At 45.7% G+C, this 24,543-nt stretch overlaps 1 protein-coding gene across 16 annotated transcripts in view; it reads right to left on the reverse strand.

The window, feature by feature from the left end:
- The window catches only part of LHFPL2 (lipoma HMGIC fusion partner-like 2), a 177,568-nt gene that overhangs the window by 98,332 nt on the left and 54,693 nt on the right, over positions 1-24,543 (reverse strand). The window contains exon 1 of one of the 16 annotated variants that reach the window (XM_021079518.1): positions 8,961-9,152. The gene's annotated coding sequence lies outside the window, so the exon portion shown is untranslated. 16 annotated transcript variants of the gene reach the window in all.

Genomic DNA, 24,543 nt, shown 5'->3' on the forward strand with positions numbered 1-24,543 from the left:
AGATGAATCGTATACTTAGTAAATGCTGGAATCTGGGCTCCAGCCTAGGATTTCTGACTCACGAGTCCAGTGTATTTTCAGTTAGGCAATACTGCAGTAACCAAGACATGATGCTTTTCAACCATCGCACTTAATTTTTTTTAATTTTTTTATTTTTTTATTTTTTATTTTTTTTTGGCTTTTTAGGGTCATACCCGCAGCATAGAAGTTCCCAGGCTAGGGGTTGAATCAGGGCTGTGCTGGCCTATGCCACAGCCACAGCAATTCAGGATCCAAGCCACATCTGTGACCCACACCATAGCTCATAGCAACGCTGGATCCTTAGTCCACTAAGTGAGACCAGGGACTGAACCCTCATCCTCATGGGTACTATTCGGGTTCGTTTCCACTGAGCCACACCGTGAACTCCCAACCATCATACTTATTCATCAAGGATACAGGCAAAGATGGGCCCCAAAGACATGATGCGTGGAAATAAATACCAAAGGTCATAAGTGGAAAACAAGATCTGGTAAGAGCCCTACTATTCTCGCAAACCATCCCTTCTACCTCACTAAGAAGCTCTGTATGTTTTTAACAGACACCCTTCTAAGGCTCTGCTTACAGGTGTCACCTCCAACAGTTACTGCCTAAATTCTGTTTTACTGAGCTATGTTGATACAATAAATGCTGGGGGAAGCTGGTTCACATTTTAAAGGGAGTCAGTGGCAGCATAATAAACACAAAGAGCAGTGTCTCATTTCTGCATCCAGAGTACAAAGTGTCACTCAAAGACTAGGCTGCTAGTTAAAAAAAAAAAAGTCAATGAAGTGCATTGACTATTCTGACAACAGGTCCAGGATAACCTCATGCTTGACAACAGGAGTTTAGCAGAAATGGGTCAGCCATTGAAGGACTGCTGAACCTTACAAGATTTTCCAGGAAAGATGTAAGAGTGTCAAATTTCACAAACCTGTCTACCAAGTAGAGAGAGTGGCAGACTGCCAAAGGCTGGACTGTGTTAACTCATGTGAAATGCTGGGAACTTGAACCTCTATAATGCCTGCCCTGCCACTCCACCACACAGGGGGTGACTGAAGTTCAAGTTTCCAAAGACCTCACAGACTACAACCAAATGTTGTTCATCACTGAAACTTCCTTTCACTCTTAAGGAAGGAGAAATGGCCTGATTCAAAAATTCCCACATCAACATAAAGCTGTTAAAGGGTACGTTTTTAAATATCTCGGGTACAACAGAATAGCCTACCGACGAGCCAGCGACAAGTCAGATTCGATTAGATTGCCAGGTACCACAACAGGTTTGCGCATCAAAGCACTGCTATGGCTCTACACACAGAGCCAAGGCCATGTTCATGCACTGCCAGCCACTTCTCAGCACCGAATTTTTTGTGTTTTGGGGGTTTTTTGTTTGGTTGGTTTTGGGTTTTGCTTTTTAGGGCCGCACTTGCAGCATATGGAAATTCCCAGGCTAGGGGTCAAATTGGAGCTGCAGCTGCCTGCCTACATCACAGCTACAGCAACACCAATCCAGATCCAGCTGCAACCTACACCACAGCTCACGGCAATGCCAGATCCTTAACCCACTGAACAAGACCAGGGATCAAACCCACGTCCCCATGGTTACTAGTCGGATTCATTACCACTGAGCCACAACGGGAACTCCCTCAACACTGAGTTATAAATCTAGCAGACTGGAAGCTCCTTGAGAAGAAAACTAACTCTAGCTTACTTGGATTTTATATCCTGCACTTATTAGCAGGATATAAGGTAAAGGGCAAGATACCACATGAATATTTACCACGTAAACCCCAAGGATGATGGCATCAGGAAAGTTTCCCAGAGAGAGTCAGAAAAGACAGGGCCGGGGGAAGAGAGGAATACTGGGTTAACAGGATGAAGAAAAATCATCTAGCAAAGGTGACAGCAAGAATTCCAGAAGGAGGTGACTCGGGGGTGGGGGTGGGGTGCCATGGAAGGAGCTCCAGGAGCTGACTTGCAGGGGAGCCCTCGAGTGGGTGTGTTTTCAAAATACCAGTGTCTGGACTACCCTCTGAGAACGCCTGACCTGGAATATCCTTAGAGTACAGGTGGTGGAGGAGGGTGACAAGGACAAGCCTGTGTCATTAAAGAGCTCTTTAGGTAAGTCTGAGAAACCTTTCTCCAGGTGGCAACCACGCTTAATATTCTTGTTTTTTAAACTTGAGTATAGTTATGTGATCATTTTGCAAGAGAAACAGGTGTGAATATCGCTGGGCAGTAGCAATGAGTGAACCTCCTCAAACACCCCCAACCACTCACTCGAAAACAGATCATTTAAGATTGACAGGACCTATGTCGCCACAGGCAGGTAGGTGAGACCAGCACACCTGGGGTGAGTGCCAGGCACACAGGTGGCCCTGCCAGCAACCTGGACTGGAAGTGCTGACAAGTCCTTTCTTTTTGACATTTCTTAGAAGTTCTACATTCCAAATCTGGGCATAAACTTTAAGTAATAACAGACCAGTGTTTCTAAAAAATCAGATGCCAAGATTAGGTACTCAAAAGAAAGACAGTCTATTCATTAAAGGGATTTCCAAACAGGGTAACATGCACTCATGCAGGCCAAGGCACAGATACAGCAAGTAGAGAGCCTGCTCCCAGGCCGGCCATCAATGATAAACACCGTGAAGTCCAGGAATGAGCCCGTTTGCATTGCAGGATGCTTCTCAAAGACCCTCCCACAGCCTCACCTCCTTATAGGAGAAGTTCATTGGAGGGCAGGGCTGTTAGGCTAACAGGACAGGCCAACTCACCATTTTGGAAATGCCCCGCCTTTAAAGGATTTGCAATTTCCTGAAAGCACACCAAAGAAATTAGAGAAAGGGAGACTCTGCCTTTAAACAAGGCCAGCTCTAGTGGTGAAATGCAGAGTTTTCGAGAGGAAGCCCGGCTTCCCCACCTTTTCATTATCTTACATACGCACAGAAGCATTTATCTGTCCATCATTCCAGCCACTCCCAGTCCAAAAATATTGATTGGGCACCTGGGGAGGCATCTGCCAGGGACCCGGGAGACCAAAGCAAGCCAGGCATTATTTACTACTTCACAGGAAAGCACTCTCTCTCAGGCGTTGCTCAGCAGCCCTGCTGCCTGAGTGCTGTCTCCTCACCCCCGCCCCAGGCCCCCAAGACCCCTGCTGCAGGAAGGGCTGGTAGCCAATGCTTACACCACAATGTGCGTGGGTCACCACTGGCTCTTCCAGGCCCATTTGTACCTTAAGCTTCAGTCTTCATCATCAAAGGCTTTGATGTTTGCTAAACCTTTGATGTAAGTGGGTAACAGGGTTTTGGTGTCACAGAACGAATGGAGGGGAATCTGCAGTTATACCACAGACAGCCCAGGAGGCCAGTGTCACGTGGGCTCAAGCAAGGCCATCCTCTGAATGAAGGGGGAGGAGTAAGATCACTTCAAACACTCCTTCCATGAGAACCGTATGAACTAAGCTTTTACCACTTTCAGGGAAAAACATTTCAAGGAAGTCATAAAATTCTGTATCACAACAAAACAAAAGGAACGTGAACTTTCAATGAATTTTTTCCCCCCATGCCCATGGCATGCAGAAGTTCTGGGGCCAGGGATCAAACCTGTGACACAGCAGTGACCCCAGCCATAGCAGCGACAACACTGGATCCTTAACCTGCTGTGCAACCAAGGCACTCCAATAAAATGTTCTTATAAAGCTTATGATGGCACTAATCCCGCCTAGTAATGTACAGTAAAATTTATCAATAGCAGTAACTCCTAATACGCCTTGGCAAAGGAGTGCTGTAATGAGGCCTCTTTACAACAACCGCTACCCATAAAGAAAACAGAAGCACGGTCACTGTCCTCTGAGGATGGAGGGAATGAGGTAGATACTAAATCTGACATTTCCTCGAATATCCATGCCTACCTAAGTAGCAGAATATGCAAACCACACAGAAACACAATGACTTAGTATGAAAGAATAAAAACTGTTAATACATAACAAGCAGATGCAACTATTATATAGAAAGTGGATAAACAACAGGATCCTACTGTATAGCATGGAGTACTAGATTCAGTACCGGGACATTAACCGTAGTGGGAAAGAATACGTATTTTTTAATGTATATACATGCACAGCTGAATCACTTTTCTGTACAGCAGCAATGAACACAACATTGTAAATCTACTACACTTTAATTAACGAATTTAAAAAACCATTATACAAAACAAATCTTAGCACTGAGTCACTGTATATATAACGTCTTCCAAATACAACTTAAAATGGGAGGGAGGCTAAATCTGCCCTGACAAATAAGAGAAAATGAAGGCAGACACACTAAAATCAAAAAAATATCAAAGCTACACGTGGAAGACACCAGAGCTTTCATGGAGACTCCCCACAGCACTTCCAGCCCATTCCTAACGAGCGCTCTGACCAAGGGGACCCCAGAGCTGACATCCCTTTGTTTAGGAGAGCCACGGCCTGTCCTTCCTGCCCCTCCAGCCTCACCCTGGGTCAAAAACAAAGGCCAAGACCTGCCTTCCCTCCCATCAAGCTTTCGGGCAACACAGATGGGCACCTTTCTCGTGGTACCACACAGACACGGCGGAGTTCTTTCTCAAAACATATATAAATGACTGGTCTTCGAGCTGAGATGGCAGAGGCTCCTGCAACAGCTCTCAGAACAGGAACCTTGTGGAAGCCGTCTTTAAAACCAGAAGAGGAAGGTCCCCTGGTGGCTCAGTGGTAATGAACCCAACTAGGATCCATGAGGACATGGGTTCGATCCCTGACCCCGCTCAGTGAGTTAAGGATCTGGAGTTGCCGTGAGCTGTGGTGTAGGTCACAAATGCAGCTCAGACCCCACGTTGCTGTGGCTGTGGTATAGGCCGGTAGCTACAACTCTGATTCAACCCCTAGCCTGGGAACCTCCATATGCAGAGGGTGAGGCCCTAAAAAGATGCTTAAAAAAACAAAAGGACACCAGAGAACAGAAGGAGAGGTGTGGAAGGAACCCTCCCCTGAGATGGGGAGAAGAGGGGAAAACCCAAGATTCTTCCTCCCAATTTTTTTTCTTCCCCAAGGACAGCATTTAAGATCAGATCAATGAGTTTATCCTCTTTGCACACACCTGTGCCCAGCTCACTTGTCCTGGGTTTGTTGCCCACTCCCTATCACAGTCCTGGTGCTGTGTTCCCCTCCTGGGTGGTCTGCTTGGACCCCAAATCTGATGCTGTGTCCTCCAAATCTGCCCATTTGCCTCTTTATCCTTTCCCAACTCCATACTTGGAACTCTGCTCAAGACCCAACTCAAGCGTCACCCTCCACAATGCCATCTCACCGTCTCTAAGCTTCCCCGTGCCTTTGCCCTCTTCCATCACTCCCTGTTCCGAGCCGGGCAGGCCTCTGGGTGTGGCTCTTCACACCCAGCACACTGGGTCATGATTATCTGCTGGTCTGACTCCCAGGACCAAGGACATCCATCCCTACGCCGGCTAACATGTCCTAGCTATGGCTTGGGAAACATTGCAAAAAATGGCCATGACTCGATCCTTGACCAGGAAGGACTAACAGAGGAGGAGGCAGGTCTTTCTCCAGATCTGAGAGGGTCATATGGCTCCCCTCACTTCATTCAAGTCTCAGTTCAAATGTCACCTCCTTCCCTGACCACCCTCGCTGACGAGCACAGCACACATCCTCTTGGTCTCCAGCACCATCTGCCATCCTCACCCGGCTTTATTTTTTGCCATAGATCCTACCCCTGCCTAACAGCCATCCACAGAGATGGATGAATGGGTAGATATAGATATATCTACATATGTAGGCATAGATACAGATTTTTTCTGTTCTTTGTCCACTAGAATGTAAGCTCCATTAAGGCAAAGTCTGTGCTGTATAGACATCTGATATCTGGAATAGCACCTGAGATTGAGTCTGTTCTCAATAAGTATCACTGCTGAATACATGTGTGGGCAGATGATAATGTCTTGACCAAGACAAGAAACGCAAGGAGGAGTTTCCGTCATGTCGCAGCAGAACAGGTCCAACTAGGAGCTATGAGGTTGCTGGTTTGACCCCTGGCCTCACTCAGTGGGTTAAGGATCTGCTGTTGCCATGAGCTGTGGTGTAGGTCACAGATGTGGCTCAGATCTGGCATTGTTGTGGCTGTGGCGTAGGCTGGCAGCTACAGCTCCCGATTAGACCCCTAGCCTGGGAACCTCCATATGTCGCAGGTACGGCCCTAAAAAGACAAAAAGGCAAAAAAAAAAAAAAAAAAAAAAAAAAGAAAAGAAAGAAAGAAAGAAAGAAATGCAAGGGAAAAATGGGAGATCAAGTGAGAGTAATAAGCCTCCGTATGTTCACGGAGGCATTTTAAGTCTGAAGTACAACTGGCCTTCTGTATTGTCAGATCACATAGTGTGGGAAATTATCAGCAGATGAGAGGTGACTAAAGCCCCAGTAAAGGGTGAGGTTACCCTAGAGTAAGGGAGAAGCTGGCAATTGTATAGGGGGAAAAAAAAAAGGCATCTGCTCCGGGGGATGTGTACTCAAAGATTGAATGCATGTGAAATATCTGATCTGTCTCTTCAAGGTTTAGCCAAATCACTCTGCACAGCAGGTGTTGGAGTTCCCATTGTGGCTCAGCAGATTCAGAACCCGACATAGTGTCTGTGAGGATGTAGGCTCGATCCCTGACCTCACTGAGTGGGTTAAGGATCCAGGGTTGCCATGAGCTGTGGCACAGGTTACCAATGTGGCTCCAATCCTGCTTTGCTGTGGCTCTGGGGCAGGCCAGCATCTGCAGCTCTGAACTGACTCTTTGAACTTCCATATGCCACAGGTGCGGCCCTAAAAAGAAAAAAAAAAAAAAATCCATGTAGACAGTAGGTGCTTGAAAAATGCTTACTGAATATATGAACGCCCTTTAAGACTAAGACCAATCATCCTAGTACCACCTTGCCCTCACAGCATGTGGGCCCAGCATGGACTCAAGAACCACATATTTACACCAGGCTGTTTTTCTTGTGTAGGACTCTGGGTTACTCCAGTCCGATCAAAGATTAAGAGATACTCCTGCATTACCAACTGTGAAATAATGCTATTACATTTTATTATCCAGTGGTGGAAAGAAAACAAGCAGGAACACCATTACTGAGAACGGGGTATAAGAGGAAAAAGCTCATTCCTATAAGGTAAGGAAACGTGAGCATCTACCATGGTGCGAGCACCATAGTTACAGACTTAAAGGTAAATCCACCAGGAGAAAAACTTCCTGGCACAGAATAAAAAGCAGTGACAATGCGTCATTGGAGCCGAACGCAAAAGATGAGTCGAATGCAAAAGTCCAATTTCAGGACAGACAAAAATCACTGGTTGGCTCAGGTGGTATGCTTTTACGTTTGTGACTAACTGTAGCTTAACTGAGAAGAACAACCCAAAGGCAGTGACAGGGAAAGAGCCGTCACCATGAGTGCCCCATTCAGAAGAGCTCATCAAGGAGGGGAAGGAAGGCCCAACGCCAACAACACTCTCATCGCAGATCACGGAAGCAACTGGGTGAAGTGCCTGCTCTAAGTGCAGAGGGTGTTCCATCGCAGGGCACCCCCCCCCCGCCCCCGACGTCGCTGGTGGGGCAGAGAAGGAGGCTGACGGAGTGCTTCCCCAGCTATGCCCGCAGTGTCTCTGCCTTCATCTCTTTTTTTCTGCATTAAAATTCCACTTAACATTTTGTTTGATGGAAGCATTCACTGTTAAAACAAACAGTTTGGAAGCTACCAACCTGGAGCAAATTAATTCTGGGGATAAAAGTCAACAGAAGTTTGAAAATGCTAATTTCTATACTCATTTTCACAATCGGCTCAAGAGGAGGAGGATTACTGGGGGGTGGGTTGGTGCAGAGATTCATGGGTGCGTTACATTCAATCCGTAGTGTTTATAATGAAAACAAAATACGTTTCTAAGCAAAGAAGTGTTAGAGATACTTTAGTACCACCGACTTGTCTTTCCTATCATTCACAGAAAACAAACGAGAGCTAAATCTAATTGCTTCCCTGAGCAAAGATGAAATCCTACTGAGGTCTCATGCATGGCTACATTTATGCTAAGAAATAAGATAAAAATGCTCTGTGTTTAATTAGGAGTAAAATTCTGTTCATATAGAACCATTCTCTGGAGGAACTGTGTGCACTGGAATCATATTTTTTTCCCAAACAACTTTCATAAGATTCCTGTACACTCTTCTTTTACAGAGCAAAAGCAAGTGTTTCTAATTTGCTACGTATACTAAACGTTATGTTTCAATGAAGAAGTGAAAACAACTGCCGAGAGCGATGGACTTCAAGGAGTTAAAACTGAAGCCAATGACTCTTCTAGTTGCCAGCCCTTCTCCCAACTCCTCGAAAGGAGGAGGGTACACTCGCAGCAAGAACAAGAGAGCGTTATTTCAATCATCTCTCTGCTAACTTTGCCTCGGAGGTTTTGTGTTCAGATCGGAGGGACCCACAGCCAGCAGGCTCTGAGACCCTGGCTCCCAGGAGGTAGTTGAGATTTTCCTCAGAGCTGCTTTAGAGGAAGGTGCCCTCCATTCACCACCTAGACCCGATGCCAGCTCCTCCACGGCCAGGATGCTCCTGCAAGGTCCAAGGAGGAAAAGCTGAGTTTGGATATCCTTCCAGGCTCTCCAGCCCTCCCTGTGACCCATGGCATACATGTGAGAAGCAGCTGGTCAGGGTTAAAAGGACAGTCTGGCCATAGAGCGCTGCCCGGCTAACGGGCCTCCAGAGCCACTGAAGCCTGACCTTGGCCTCACCATCCCCATTCTCTAACCAAATGTGTTAACGGGCTGCAGATTCTTCAACTATGTCTCAGACGCATTTCTCAACACACACCACCCACACACTCACACACGGCCTAATTTTCTCTAGTAAGAGACCGTTATTTTATTTGCACTTACCAGCAAATCTGACTATAATCAAGGGTAAACAGCAACCCACAGCCAGTTTAAATCCCTCTGTGTGCAAGACTCTTCTGCATTACAGGATGCCTCACCGGAATCTCCAACAAACATTTTCCTCAGAGACAATTCTGCTGAAGCAGCAGTTCTGGTTCCTGAACTTTTTTTTTTTTGCCTTTTTGGGGCCGCAGCATATGGAGGTTCCCAAGCTAGGGGTCCAATCGGAGCTGTTGCCGCCAGCCTACACCACAGCCACAGCAACTCGGGATCCAAGCACTGTCTGCAACCTGCACCACAGCTCACGGCAACGCCCACTGAGCGGGGCCAGGGATCGAACTCACAACCTCATGGTTCCTAGTTGGATTCGTTTCCGCTGCGCCATGACGGGAACTCCCCCTGAGCTTTCATTTACATGAACCATGCACACTACATCGGGACGTTTAGCCAGTCCTCCTGCTCTTGCTGTGTGTATTCCTCAGTCACTAAACACTTCACTGTCTCAAAGCTCTCTGTGTATGGCTCAGAACCTAATAGAGAGCTACCATGTTTTCAAACAGACGACTGAAGTCTGGAGAAGTGAAGTGACAAAAACACCTTGGTGGCAAAACCAAGGACAGCAGACCAGGCACTCCCTCCTAATCCTGTGTCCATGCCAGGGGATTAGAAACCAGGTTCCTTAAAACCCTAGGGTATTCAGATGTGCCTCAGGAACCAGGCAGGGGGAGGCTGAGGGGCAGCCCCCGGAGCAGCTGCAGTTTATCTGTTCATATATTAAACACAAATTTCATTTGAAAGAAAGGGCTTCACTGTAAATAAACAAATATCTTGAAAACCACCACATGGCAGAACTAACTTCATATGAAAGGAAACTTAAAAGAGAGAACTAAAACCATAGGGTCTTATTTTAATGAATGTGTCCTTTTTTAAAAATGGAACAAGGAAAGAAAACAGCACTAAAACCAAATGTTACGGCTTAGAGTTCCCTTTATTTTTGCTTGTCCAAGAAAATAAAACCAACCAACAAAAAAAGACAGACGAAAGGAAAGGGAAGATAACATGTTTTGGTTTCTAGGTCCCTGGGAATGTTTTAAATCCATATTCTACTGACTGCACAGTTTCAAGAAACAGAGTCGCATAACGTAACTGAAACTCCAAAAACAATTTTTTTTTAATCCTTTTAGGGCCACACCTGCAGCAGATGGAGGTTCCCAGGCTAGGGGTCCAATCAGAGCTGTAGCCTATGCCACAGCCACAGAAATGCGGGATCTGAGCCATGTCTGTGACCTACACCACAGCTCACGACAACGCCAGATCCTTAACCCACTTAGGAAGGCCAGGGATTGAACCTGCGTCCTCACGGATACTAGTTAGATTGGCTTATGCTGAGCCCAATGGGAACTCCGCACAGTGTCTCTTTAAGGTGAGTAGGTGGGAGGGGAGCTGGTGTGTCACCATGTGGCGGGCCTGAGCTGGATGCAGTCTGCAGAAGACGCAGACACTGGGGCACTGGGAATTCAACAAGTCACCAAGGACTCTGTTCACTGTGGCATGGCATTCCACACACACAAAAAAAACACTCTGCTTCGACTTTTTAATTTTTGTCATTCTAGACTCATACTGGAGCCAGATGATTTAAAAATCTTGTTTCAGACAATCTTCTTAACTTTTTAGAGGGAACAACTTACTGAACCAACCCAACCTCTCTGCATTTGATAGACCACAGCCAGCAAGCTTGATCATTTAGTCAGCAATAGTTCTTTACAGGAAGTGCCCTTAAGCTAAGTACTGTTCTTTGGGGAGTTTGTTAATATGCTCAGTCAAGTCAGCTCTCTCCAAGCTAAGGGACCTCTCAGTGCCATCCTTTAAAAAGATCAAATGTCATCTTCTGAAAGAACAACTTCTTCTTTCCTCCCTCCTACTTACTCCCAAATTTCCATAAGCAACATCAGTTTACAAGGCCAATGAGAAAGGGAGTCATTTTAGGGCATGGGGAAGTCAACACATTTTAAAGAGGAAAACAGATCATGTAACAAAATACTGATTTTCCTTATGCTGTAAGGCTATATGAATATTAACATGAATTGTTTTATCAACTTGGGACTCTGCAAGATGCCACCTTGGTTAGCCTCCAAACAGACTTACTTAAGTGACCTAATTCCACAACCTCCAATGGTAGCCTGACTTGTGGTTTAGTTTTCTTCAGATTAAAGGGGGCTGTTTCTCTTATCTTTAGGTTAAATAAGAGTTTAACTCTTGTTAAAGATGTCCCTTGAACCCTGAAACCAGTAACGAGAACGACCCACAAGTGAACAACCAAGACCTATGCTACAGACTAAACCAGTGACAGGGGAAATGTGCCCGGCTTCCTAAGGATGGCCACGCTGTTCTTTCCACCCAGACACAAGTCTATGTGCACCACGGATGTCTGCATTCATGACTCAAATTCACACATTTAAGAAATGATTCAAAGGCCCTGGCATGGCTCAGTGGTTAACCAACCCAACTAGCATCCAGGAGGACTCGGGTTCGATCCCTGGCCTTGCTCAGTGGGTTAAGGATCCGGCGCTGCCCTGAGCTGTGGTGCAGGTCGCAGATGCAGATCAGATCCATTGTGGCTGTGGCATAGGCCATGGGCTAAAGTGCTGATTCAACCCCTAACCCGGGAACCTCCATATGCCTCAGGTTCGGCCCTAAAAAGACAAAAAAGAAAAAGGAGGTGGGGGTGATTCTATAGCTCCTGGAAAGAAACCACCTCAAGTGCAATGAAGAGCTCTTTCTTAGTCACTGGGGAAAAATAACTCTCAGGCCTTCCGCATTTACCAAATGGGAAGAAATTTCAGTCTTGGTGTCCTTTTCCTTGTATGTTTTTCTAAGAGTCCTCTAAGCAGTTTCTTACTCAGGTTTCCTAAATTTTTTTGAAGGTGAACTTTCCACTGAGCGACACTGCTTGAAACAAGTCTCCTGGAGATTTGCCCTTGGCCTTCTGGAATTTTTCAATGAAATCAAAAGAGATGTTTACCTGACCCCAAATAGTATCCTAACGAAAGCTCTGTTTTTAATTCCTTGAACTCTTCTGTCTTTTCTCGTCATGCCCTCTGGGAAATGAAGACAAGTACAGTTGTTGGCCTGACCTCAACTGGCAAACACCAAGATAATTCAGTTCTAATCATTTCACAAGAACTTGGACAGCATCACAAAGATATTCTCTTCCTTCTCTGGCATCGTTGTTTGCATGTCACCTTTTTAGAGGATCAATGTGAAGATAGCAAATGCCAGCACATTATCTCGGTGACAAAAACAAGATGTCAATCACAGAAAGAATAAAGGAACACTACTGTGTCTTTGAAAAGCAGTGAGAGAGCAGGGGAAATTTTTGACCTAAGGGGCAGAGAGAAGGATGAGTGAGACCATTTTTTGCCAAGGAAAGAGTCAAAGGATGCTGAGTTCAGGTTCTCTCTGGCAGGGGCGCCTTTGCAGAGGTTGGGAATTGAGCACCTACAACCAAGGTGTAGTTGATAATTTCCCTTTTCTTATAAGAATGAAGGTTCCTGGGGTGGAGGCTTTGGCAATTCCATTTCCAATAGAAACATTTATCCCTGTGGTGCAATGGCTTAGGTCATGTATATTTCAGGGGCTTTTTTCTCCACCTGAGGAGGTACTTCAGTAAGAGATCAAGGGGTGAGATGAATGGCTTCCTTTTACTGCCAATTTCCAAGAACTGTGGTCCAGGAATCATTTATTACAAGGCTTCTGACACCATCCCACCCTGCTCCATCTCACACACTAGGCTCCCAGCAGCATGTGTGCTCCTAGCTATGTGACCTGAAACAAGGTAAAACTACCACCTGCTCCATCAAGAGCATACATGAGCACTGTAGGGGCTCAGAACTCCAAGTACAGATCTCTGCTGCCTAGAAGCTATACTTCAGTAGCGGGGAGAGCCATTTATTCATAGACACCTGGGTTTCCAGCAGATCCTTCTGGAGGTACACTTGGTATAACACTTAAGATGAACTCAAACCTCAGAACAAAAGCATACTTAAATTCCTCCACCTTTTTGAATTTGATTCTGAAAAAATAAATAAATAAATATAAAGAGATGAAAACTGCCCTCAAAGCAAAGAGAGGCCCTCTCATGGCCTATGAAGGGCCCCCAGATCAGTGATTTGCTCATGTGTGGGTTTTTGGGGTTTTTTTCCCTTGAAAGCTCTAGCTTTTATTTATTTTTTAATGATTTTTATTTTTTCCATTATAGTTGGTTTACAGTGTTCTGTCAATTTTCTACTGTCCAGCAAAGTGACCCAGTCACACACACACACACACACGTTCTTTTTCTCACGTTATCCTCCATCATTCTCCATCATAAGTGATAGAGTTCCCAGTGCTATGCAGCAGGATCTCCTTGCTAATCCATTCCAAAGGCAATAGTTTGCATCTATTAACCCCAAATTCCCAGTCCATCCCACTCCCTCCCCCGCTCCCCCTTGGCCATAACCATCTGTTCTCCAAGTCCATGATTTTCTTTTCTGTGGAAAGGTTTATGTGTGCTGTATATTAGATTCCAGATAAAAGTGATATCACATGGTATTTGCCTTTGTCTTTCTGACTTATTTCACTTAGTATGAGTCTTCAGTTCCATTCATGTTGCTGCAATTGCCATTATTTGGTTCTTTTTTATAGCTGAGTAGTATTCCATAGTGTATATGTACCACATATTCTTAATCCATTCATCTGTCAACGAACAATTAGGTTGTTTCCATGTCTTGGATGTGGCCATTTGTCAAGTGGCCATTTCCCTAAACTGTGGGTCAAAGCGGAGCAGCCACCGAAGCCATGGTTGGAACAGTCTCAGATTTTGGGACTGAGCCAAGTAGAAAGATGCTTCTGATGAAATGCCCACCATAGCATGGAATGGACACTTGCTGGCCGAGGGGACTGATTTGTAGAATGCTTGAAAACTCACTCTTGGAATCTCACTTAACACTTGGCATATATATTCCAGGTTAGCGTATATAATCAAGGATTTTTACAGGGATCTTTAGGTGAAGGAAAAAGACCGTGCAAGTCCCTGGAGCTTCCTCATCTACCTCCCTCAGAAGGGAGATGCTGGAGTAAGGTGCTGATAGAGAATTCATTCCATTAGCAATAAGAGGAAATGAGCAGGCAAATCAGTAAGTCAATAAAGGTTTTCAAACTTTTTGTTCATCTTTATCCAGCTCAAGTTAGATGGGCTACTTGGCATAAACAGGAGCCCTACAAATGAAAACTTATTTTGTCCCCATTGATTTCAGATTTTCATTGATTAAGTCTAATATCAATGGCTTGGTTTTTTGTTTGTTTGTTTTTGTTGAGAGGAGTGACCATTTTAAAAATGATTTTTCATCTAGATAGCAAATAAGGGATCTCTAGCCTTGACGTTGAAACGATCTGGCCTAAATGATGATTCTGGGCTCTCGGCAAGCAGTTGATTAGAAGGACTTTGTAAATGGAGCCTTCTAAGCTCAATGAGAGTTCAGCTGTGGGGGAAGGAGCTGACAGGTTTGGGATTTTCATAAAATGTAGATGAATACTGTAAAAGCTGGAACAGAGCCTCCTATATTCTTTCAGTTTCTCAAAAGTAAATGAGGAGGCAAAGATAATCAGGATGAAAAACTTATCAAAAAAGGTCAGGGAAGAGGAGGAGTATTTGCTGGCAAGCACCTTTGAATGATGATGAAAATGAAGGAAGCAGTGTGACCTCAGGTTGTAGTTCCTCCCGGGGCCCTGTCTCTACCTGTTTTTAGGAAATGAGACAGGATGAGACTCGTCCACTTCTGGCTAAGTGAGCCAGAGGGACATAAAGCACTTGTTTCTGCTTGGGACAAAAACGCTGCATAGATCTTTAATGGATGAATGAAAAGATCAGCTGTGGACAGCGGCTCTGAGTGCCACTGGCCCCAGGAAGGTGTCAGGGGCAGCACGAACCAGAGGCACAGCTGTCTCCACTGTGTGATGAGGTCTAAGAGTCTTCAAAGTTTGAACGTGAGTATGTGGAATGAATAGGAAACAGATGATGAGAGAGGTTGAAAAGCTGTTATCCCTAGAAAGCAGCCCCCTGAAAGCTACGGCGGGTGTGTCAAGGGAGAGTCCGGAATGGAAGTTCAGCCCAGAAATGTCTCAGCCATGGATCCAGGGAGACAGAACCTTCCACAGCGGAACCTCAAGAGCACTAAGAACCTCTGCAATAACCACCTCAGCAGTCCTCCTCCTCCTCAGGTATGGAATGGCTTCTTGCATCTGTCTCCATGGATCACTTACACCCAGGACATGAGAAAGGCTATTCACCCCATTTTACAGGTGGGGCCCAAGGTCACACAGCTAACAAGGAGCCCAAGCACCTCTCACATGACCTCCCAGGGGTCTAGAAGGCCATGCAATGTTGGGGCTTCAAGGGCAAGGGATGGCAAGTCCAATTTTATGCAATGCTTGTCCCTGCCTAAAGGTCTTAAGAGGAACAGCATCAACTCTGGACCTCGAATTCTGGGGTTTAAGTACCAGCTTCTCCATCTGCAGTCTGGGATAGAATTACCATGGGGGGGGGGGGTAGTCTCCTTTCCCCAGGGCCAGTTACTGAAACCTCCGGGAGCGTTCTTCCTCATCTCTACATGGGCTCATCATCAAGCCACCTCACTCGGCAGCTGGGAGGAGGAAAGGAGACGATTTCATAATGACAAAGCAGCAAGGCAAGGACTGGCGGTGGTAGTTTCACATGGTCCCTCTTGAGTTTCACGTTGCCCCCCTGGCAGAAGAGTGCCACCCCCCGTCTGGTTTTCCAGAAGCCCTATGTTTGATGCAGGAACAGCAAGATGTGCGTGCAGTCACGGGCAGTAACTGAAGCCCAGCACACTGAACCACCACCGAGCTACTGTGCACCAGGCTCCTCAGCCTCTGCTCCTCCCTCCAGCCTTCGTCTCAGCCACCGCAAAACGGTGACACGCTCGGGCTGCTGAGTCTGTGAGGAGGACTCCCGCTCTGTGAGTGTAATTGTCCTAAGAGTGATCGCAGGTGCTCTGGCTCCCCTCCCCCACTGAGCAGGATATACCCTCAATAAAGCCACAGCAGAAACTGCCAGATTTTACAGGGGGAAAAAAAAAGGTGATCTTTAAGTTCTGTTCCACTACTCAATTTATGTTCTCTGCTTATTCATCTAGTATAAGCTGTGTGTTCTAGCAATTATTATTTGAAAAGCTCCAGGAAAGGGCATTTCAACCTAACAAGCACTACCATATTCTTTGTATATATACTAAGACTTGGAACATTCTTTTCCATTGTTTTTGCTACTTAATGAACACTTACTAGGATTTGAAACTCAGCAAGTTTCCTCTTTACTGGACATGGGGAGAAACCGAGGAGCCTCTGCTTCGACAAGAGCAACTACTAGATCAGTATAATGACACCTATCCTTTCAATCTTGACCTTCGTTCTTGCTCATAAAATAAATGTATTTCTTTGAGTCATTCAAGTCCTTGCCATATGAACTGTGAAAAACAGATATTAAACACGGCAAGCCTGAGTACTCTCAACTTTGCTAACGACATCACAATGTCTGTGGCACAGCCAATTCATGTGGGCCACAGAGACGCCCATTTTCCACAATCTCTCTGCTGGCCGGGTTAATGCTTGCTGGCAAAGAAGCCGAAGGGCGTCTTCTTACTCAAAAGGACAAAGGATGACAATGTCAGGCCCCGTGCGCTAACTGCCATGGAAGAATGTCACCACGTGTAAGGGCCTGTGGGCCAAGATACCACAGGAAAAGACCACCAGAAAATGCTGACACCTCCCACCTCAGCCGCCCCCACCTGCTGGACACAGGGACCCAGGCCTGAATCCTAAGTCCTCTATGTCCACATGTAAGCCATTACAAGTAACTGTGCTTGAAATTTAATTCCACATCTGCTCTTCTGCAGCCTTTGGAAATCTTATGAATTTCTCTGACAACTGTTTGCAAAGGCCATAATCACAGGCATCTGTAACTGGATCTCCAGCTACAGGGCAAAACACCACATCATTCCAAGAGGCTTCTGGCCCAACCTTATTTGGTTTCTTGTCTCTCTTTGCTTTCTTTAAAATTGTGCTGAGCCTTCAATTTGCAGGGAGCGTGATTAGCACCGGAAAAGGCAGCCCAGGTCCTCTGTATCCTCCTCACCACACAGGCCCTGGTGAAGCTCTATCATCTCCCTTCTGGTTGTGGCAGGAGGCAGTATGAGCTGATGCCAAGGGAAGGCCCTGTGCTGGTGACCTTCTTCTCTAGTGGCTTCAGAATCCTAGAAAGAGGCCTGAGGAGGCACCCTGGCTCCCAGGGGACCAGAAGACAGACTCATCCGTACTTTCCCAACGCTTTCCCTTGGGTTGCTCAGAAGCTGTGTGGTTCTGGGGCCGATGGGCCCTTGCCAATTACAGTTGGCCACTGGCCCCATACATGATCTTGAGCAATGCAATTAACCTCCCTGAGTCTATTCTGTATTTAAACAATTGAACAGCACGCACTTATTAAGAGAATTCCTGTACCAGTCTTTCACTCTGAACACTCACAAGACACAACCGGGAAATATTCTTGCACCAATCTGGCCACATACAGATTCAGGAACCCTGGGCGAGTTACCTCACATCGGGGAATCTCAGTTTTCTCCTCCAATTTCTAGCCATCCCTTAGTTTTTCTTATGAGGCACAAACGCGATCAAGTTCACAGAAGTGTTCCTCAAAGGAAACGCACTATTATCACCGTCACCCTCATGAACCTCTTCGGAGGCTCCGTTCTGACTGTAAAGTCTGGAGCCAGACTGGCAGGGTTAATTCAAACTACGTAACTGCTCTAACCTCAGCTTTCTCATCTGTCAAGTGGGGATGAAACAACAGCCCCTAACTCTGAATGATGGAGAGAATTAAGTGAAGAAATGTAAAGGAAGCACTTAGAACAGTGCCAGGAACACAAATGGTGCCTAATGTTAGTCACTCTCATTGTCTTGTCATCAGCCTTGCTTGCTTTGTTGTTTTCATCAGGCACCTTTCAAAATACCTTCTTTAAGGAGTTCAATCTTGGTGTGCAAAGGGAAGAGAACCAATAGTGATCGTCACGTATCCCAGCTCATTTAATGCTGCCCACCCACATGTGCTGCCCACCTCAGCACGCCCTTTCATGTGGAGTCCAGGAAGGTCCAGTGGCTATGAGGTGGCAGCCAGGATTCAAAGTCAGGCCTGAATGGCTCAGACTGTGCTTTCCATTGCACTGATTCTACTTATTTAGTTACAGAGTGGGAGAGTAATCATAGTTTCTCTAAAAACTTAGAAAGTCCCCTCATTTATATAGGCAGGGTGGCTTCAAGCCTATTGTAAAAAAACAGATTTGGACTTAGGTACTCAAGGCTCCGCTGGCACCTGCTCTTGGCCTCCTTCCCCGCCCCCTCCTTAACTGCAGTGAGTGGTGAGCAGAGACTTCCTCAGCAGCCACCCCCAGGCTGTGGGGACTGCAGGGCAGCAGCTGTCACCCAGCAGCCTTCCTGCTGGTTCGTGTCTGTCTCCTCCAACACACCACGGGTTGGTTCACCCTATGCAGCCCAAGGTGCCCCCTGACACCCAGCCAGGAGCAGGACACAATGCTGTCAGCTGAATGGACAAGTGAACCCTGGCCATCCACGTAGTCCCTGCTGCACTAAAGACTGGTTTATTTGACAATTGTGAGACATTACAGGGGTCCAGGATTAAACCTGCCCCTGCAGGGTATTGCTGCAGAACATGACCCGTGTAGTAGGCAAGATCACACCTCACAAACAGCATTTCCTAAGTCCATGTAATTAGAAAGACATCTAACATTGACACCATTATCAAACTTGACTTGTCGTGTGTGCTATGAAATGTTCTTGCATCACTATACAAATGCACGTACTTCATCCAGCTGGCTGTACTGTGCCTGGTGCCTTTTTTTGGTGGGGTGAGGGAGGGTGGGCAGGGGAGGGAGTAGTCCAGGAAACCCATCAGTAATAGGAAAAAAAAAATTGGACAGTACTTTTAAAGGTATATTGTAATGAAAGGTTACCTTTGTTTTGTGGGGTTTTTGGGTTTTTTTGTTTTTTTCTGTCTTTTTAGGGCCACAGCCACAGCACATGGAGGTTCCCAGGCTAGGGGTCCAATCAGAGTTGTAGCCGCAGCCTATACCACAGCCATAGCAACATGGGATCCAAGTCGTGTCTGCAACCTACACCAGAGCTCACGGCAACACCGGACCCTTAACCCACTGAGCAAGGCCAGGGATGGAAGCCACATCCTCATGGATGCTAGTCTGGTTTGTTAATCACTGAGCCATGACCGGAGCTCCTGAAAGGTTACCTATGGATCATTATATTTCCTTCTGACAAGTACCCGACAAGGCAGCAGACCAACCAACCTAGATAAAGGCATTAACTGATTATATAAGTGAAAAGAAAAAAATCCAGGTTCTTTATAATGTACTTAGAGCCTCAAAGTCAATTTACCTTGCCTCTTGATTTTTTATTTTCATTAACTATAATGAATTCATTTTTTCTTTCTCTCTTTACACATTTTTACACCTAATGAATCCTGCAAGCAAAGTTTCTATCAAAGAAAGTTTGGAGAATGTTACTTTTTTTCCCTCCCAGTTTTCAGTTAGATCTTCCTCCTGGAAAGGTTGAGAATCACAGAGGCATACAAGTGCCTCTTCAAATTTAAGTGAAAAATTGTTGGACAATTGTTTTCAAAGCATCTATAGTGCTTACTCTTGGATTTAATAAAGATCACTGTACTTTTGTCACAAAGACTATTTTACACAAAATTAAGTTTCCACTTCATTAAACATTCAAACACAACCAAGAAATAGTTATATCCATGCTGGAACATTGAGTTTTACCAAAATACCAGAAAGTCACAATACCCCTAGAAGAATTTTATACAAATGGTGAATGCAGATTATGCCTTAACACAACCGCAGGCTTAGAGCTGAGGTTTCCTATTCTCTTAAGCCTTTGATCTATTTGGGGATCTTTGACCCTTTCTACCTGGGGGGTTGTGATTAATAAAAATTCCGTGTGCTAATAAAAATTCAGCAAGTATTTCTCATTATTAACAATTAATTGAGCATTTCATAGCAGACCCAACAAGTCTATAGTGTTGCTAACCTAGGAACATATTCAAATGCACTGGTTTGTGGTGGAAGAGGGACGTCTCATTGACTATTTTTCATGCAATCATCTCAACTACAAACCCTGTCTGCACTGAAAGACACTCTACAGAAGTCAGACACCCGGACTTGGTATGTGTGTCTAAGTTCACAGAGGGGAATTCAGATGAGGACATGGCCCTTAAATGACCACTCTGTCTGTTCCCATGACCAAGCAAGAGACGAAGAGCAAGGAACAAGGGGAAGCAGCTGACCTACAAGGGCCCGAACATTTTTCCCTCTGCAGCTTTTGAAACAGTTTACGGTTTCTTTATCTTTATTAGGACATTTTCCTCATTGAATTAACGAGTCCCTAAACAAAAGGCTTACTAAAATGTTTACAGTTGGGAATAAACGATCTGTTAAGGCTCTAGCAGAAAAGACAAGTCGTAATTTGCCATTGCTTTTCAATGAAATCATCTGGGAAAAGCAAGGCTGAATAGTTGAGATAGAAGCACAGAATGACAACGTGCAATTCTGAAGCGAATCCTGAGACCCATGCAAAGAAAATGTCTGCAATCCTTTTGCCCCGTAGTCTTTAAAATCATCCTATCTACACTTCTGCCTGTACAGAGCTCTCGCTCGCTCGCTCACTCGCTCTCTCTCTCTCTCTTTGTTTTTTTGTGACACCTATCACAACCAGACATTCTTTTGGGATAATTGTTAAAACCAAGTCCTTTACAAGGTACGGGGTTGGAGGGGATGGGTGTAAGTGGAGACTTAGCCTTGCGAGGACTTAAAGCAACAGAAAAGGGAGCAGGTCAGTTGAGGCAACCAAAACGAGGCACATCTCAGCACATGAATAGAAAAAAAATAATGGGCATCACCAACAATCACTGGATTTTCTTATGGTTCTCCCTGGGCACACACAACTGGTACAAACATGTGGTTAATGGAGCTGAGGCTGATTCTTGTCTGAATTCAAGACTGAGAGCCAGGAGAGGAGAGCTGGCCAGGATGTGCCATTCACTATATTGGGAAAGTTTTTCTGAAAAGAAATGGTTCTCTTCAAGGCATTTCTCTTTGGCGATCTTTTTGGGGGTCAAGAACACATATTAATGGATTGGTAGTTAAATACACTTTTTTTTTTTTGGCTGTGCCCACAGCATGCGCAAGTTCCTGGGTCAGGGATCCAACCTGCGCCACAGCAGTGACAACACTGGATCCTTAACCTGCTGCACCACAATGGACCATGAAAGGGAAGATACCTGTGTAGCAGTAGAATGCCAGCCAGGGAACTCTGTAAGAGACCAGGAGAATCCAGAGAGGGCAAGGCATTCAGCCCCAACAGCTCAGGAAGGACAAGGCAGATGTCCAGCAAAGGAGAGGGCGGATGAACTCCTCAGACGACAGCGAGAAGCCTCTGCAAAGGCAGCAGCCCTGGGGAAGGGATTCTCACCTCTCAAAGACTCTCCAGTACTTCTTTGAAGTCAGAGCTAACCTGGGTTTGCTGCCTGTGTGGTTCACGTTTCTGCAGGTAAACTGCCTAAATTCTCTGCTCTATGGGGGAGTGGAGTTCTTTTCCCCCTTTTCTCTACCAAAATTCCACAATTATGTGCCAAACTGACCCTTTTGGAACATCTTTTGCTTTCTTCACTTCTTACTTCATTTACCTTAAGTTCTGCCTGATTATTCCTCAAGTGAGTGATAAATTCAGGCACAAAGAAACACACACTTGGCTAAATTACCCCTGACACTCAGGTGCTTGTTCTTTCTGAATTTCAAAAACAATTCAAAGCTGCACAAACTGAGATTCCTTTACCCAACCAGTCAGGACAGAATCTATTCCTGGGTCCCTAATGTCATCAGAACAAAAACCAGTGGGTAGTAACTACAGCCCCATTCACAGCAGCATCATTCACAACAGCCAAAAGGTAAAAGCCACCCACCAGTTCCTCGACGGATGGAGAAACAAAATGCAACTCATACTCACAATGGAGTACTGTGCAGCCTGAACAAGGAAGGAAATTCTGACACATGCTACCATATGGATGAACCATGAAGACACTGTACTAAGTGAAATAAGCCCGTCACAAAAGGACACGGTACAATTCCTCTTATACAAGGTTCCTGGAGTAGAACAATTCATAGAGACAGAAAGCAGAAGGGTGGTTGCCAGGGGCTGGGGGAAGAGGGAATGGAGAGCTACTGCTGACTGGGGACAGAGTGTCAGTTTTGCAAGATGAAAGTGCTCTGGCGATGGGTGGTGGTGATGAGAGCACAAAAACGTGAATGGACGTGATGCAACTGAACTGTGCCCTTAAAGACGGTCATATGGTGGATTCTATGTTATACACATTTTACCACAATTAAGAACAAAACAGGATTTCCCCTCCTGGCACAGTGGAAAGGAATCCGACTAGGAACCATGAGGTTGTGGGTTCGATCTCTGGCCTCGCTCAGTGGGTTAAGGATCCTGCGTTGCCGTGAGCTGTGGTATAGGTTGCAGATGCAGCTCAGATCTGGCATTGCTGTGGCTCCGGCGTAGACCAGCGGCTATAGCTCTGACTGTTACTGTAGCCTGGGAACCTCCATATGCCGCAGGTGTGGCCCCAAAAAGACAAAAAAAAAAAAAAAAAAAAAAAAGACTAGCAGGCCATTTCCACACCTGGTTTTGGCAATTTGGACATAAGCTCCATCACTGATGGTTTCTGGCTGGGAGGGTCATTCTGCAGCAGGGCTGGGTTCTGACATTTGTATGAGGCTAGAGGAGATGCCAGAGGATGCCATGGCTCCTCCTGGGGCATCTTTTCCCGGGAGCAGTTTCTGCAGGAGGAGGGTGGGTTCACTGCTCTTCCTCACAGGAATCAGAAAAAAAATGTTTCACTGCCCTGCAGGGTGATGGGTGGAAGGCCCCCGGGTTTCCTGGACTAAGGAAATGGGAAGAGCTAAGGTCAAGAGACCAAAGCCCGAGGATCCCTGGGGACACAATTCCACCTTGCAGTTTCAAGGTCGAGGAAGACAGAGCTGGGAACTTACAGGCATGAGCTGCCTCCCCCAGCACCTTCCCCTTCACGCTCAAGTTCCCATAACAATATCCTCTCCATGATTAAAAGCTTTCAAAAAAAAAGAAAAAAAAAATGCTCTCCAAGGTCCTCCCAGACTTGGTCCTTGCCTCCAGGAGGTCATAACTTATGCTCCACCACTGTGTCCACATATGGACAACAGGCTAGGATAGTAACTCAGTGTTTGGTGAGCAATGACATATTTATAGCACGTGTGGTAGAGGCTGAGGACACCCACAGCTTGGGGAGAACAGGCAATCAGGCCAGAGACTGGACAGACCAGGAATAGGAAGGAAAACCTGGGAGCAACACACACAGGCTGGAGCACAAAGGCTGGACCGGGGGGGCCTCCCTCACCACCTGGTAGCTCAGGACCTTCCCTGCTGAGATACCTTCCCACAGGCTGATCCAGGGCTCCCAGCACCAAGGCAGGAAAGAAGATAGCTGGAGGGGACTTCTCATTCTGATCAGCCCTCAAGGCAATACACAATAGGAATAAACACTCACACACTGCTTATTAGGAGCTGTTCTAATACTTCATAGATATTAACTTACTTGAGCCTCACAACCATGGGAACAGTCATAGCAACAAATGGAGAAAGGAAGATAGAAAAAGGCTAAGGACCTTGCCTAAGGTTTGAGAGCACCCAAGGGTGGAATTCAGGCTTCGTCCTTGCCCTTCACCATCAGGCTATCCAGTTCCTCTGCAAGAAGACAAGCAGAGGCTGAAGGATGGTCAGTATGATATAGTGTGGTAGCTCTGCCGCCTTGTTCTTAGAGGAAGAGGCAATAGAGCTTTCTGTTGAGACATCCGCCAAGTCACGCCAGTGAGGGTGAGACGTCAGCTCTTACAGCCCTTGCTAGCTATGTGGCCTCAGGCAGGTTGATGAACCTGAGTATTAGCTAGTCACTGTATCTGTAATATATGCTGTCTAGTGTATCTATGACCATTAAATGGAGCTCCTGGCACCAACCCAATCGATAGAAGCTATTATTCACTCAGCTGAAAACTCTCCCAACAAGCATCTGACAAACGGTTACCATCTAATAAATTAATCGAAATTTTACAACAAAGTAAAAACAGCTATACCTCTACAATGGTGTGTAACGGTGGATTCACAGCCACGGCACTACAAATCTTAAACAGTTCCCTTACCACACTGTCTGGGGGAAGGAGTCAATCATTTTCCTAAGTGTGCCCCTGGGATAGTTAAGGACCAAGACACAAGAAAAAAAAAAAAAAGAGAGAGAGAGAGAGAGAGACCCATTTACAAGCCAGCAGAATGTCTTCCTTAAAAACATAATGCAAAGTTGAGGGTAATTTTCAAAATGACATTTTATAATAGTCTTTGTTTCATTCTAGAAAGC

Source organism: Sus scrofa, chromosome 2, assembly GCF_000003025.6.
Source record: "Sus scrofa isolate TJ Tabasco breed Duroc chromosome 2, Sscrofa11.1, whole genome shotgun sequence".
Taxonomy (NCBI): domain Eukaryota; kingdom Metazoa; phylum Chordata; class Mammalia; order Artiodactyla; family Suidae; genus Sus; species Sus scrofa.